Here is a 956-nt window from a genome sequence, read left to right as displayed (position 1 = left end):
GCCCGCATTCCTGCTAATACCCCAGAAAAAGTTCCTCACAGCACAGGTGTAACAAGTAACACTATCCAGCCTACTCCACAGACTATTCCGGCCATTGATCCTGCACTTTTCAGTACAGTTTCCCAGGGAGATACCCAACTAACATCAGAGGACTTTGCTAGACCTCAGAAATACTGCAAATAACGCTGGCAGAGCTTTGCAGCATGAAGATGTCAGCAGTGCAGAATCTACAGAAGACCCTCAAGTTACTGACCACAGGCAGAGAATGAAGCCTTTGTAGAACAGATCCATGCATTTTTAAAGAACTAAGAGTCCATTACTCTATCTTCAGCCTGTCAGAAGCACAGTTTTAAGGAAGACTTCAGTTCCACTGACTATAACAATAAAGTCTGTGTCTGTGTATCAGAATCCTGTTGAAGCTTTCATCAACAGCCTCGACCAATTTTCATTGTCCATTTAGTGGATCCAGTAATCTCTGGGTATACACAGGGCTGATGCGAGCAAGATCCTAAAAATGGCCACTGAACCCTGATTGTTCAAAAAATGAAAACACACTTCTATGAAATATAATGGGAATCAGCTTTGTATCTTAATCTAAATAAATTAAGGAATTTTTAAATCCATAATTTGGACAAACAGACCATATTACTTTGCTATAAAATTCTAATTTAACTTTTAATAAAGATTGCAAGAATATTCTACATTAGAGGTCACATTTTGTTTTCCTCAGGACTTATGAAACAGATATGAACGTCCTAAATTGTTAGATGAATCTGAAAGAGATTATGTTTAAGTTTCAATTTATATTCATATTAATTATAGCTACATTAAAAGTTAAAATGTTCATGGAAAGGAATATAACAAGGTAAACAGGTAGAATCAGTTTTAGATGTAAGAATAATGTTGGTTTCCCAATTGTTTTCCCTTATCCATTTTGGCGTTTAAGGTGAATTGGT

General features: G+C 36.4%; 1 pseudogene; it reads left to right on the top strand.

The window, feature by feature from the left end:
* The window catches only part of LOC103076320 (vacuolar protein sorting-associated protein VTA1 homolog pseudogene), a 902-nt pseudogene extending 633 nt beyond the window's left edge, over window positions 1–269 (top strand).
* The last annotated feature ends 687 nt before the right edge of the window (window positions 270–956 follow it).

This window comes from Lipotes vexillifer, unplaced genomic scaffold, assembly GCF_000442215.2.
Source record: "Lipotes vexillifer unplaced genomic scaffold, Lipotes_vexillifer_v1.1 scaffold297, whole genome shotgun sequence".
NCBI classification, from domain to species: domain Eukaryota; kingdom Metazoa; phylum Chordata; class Mammalia; order Artiodactyla; family Lipotidae; genus Lipotes; species Lipotes vexillifer.
This window is presented reverse-complemented; position numbering and strand designations above follow the sequence as displayed.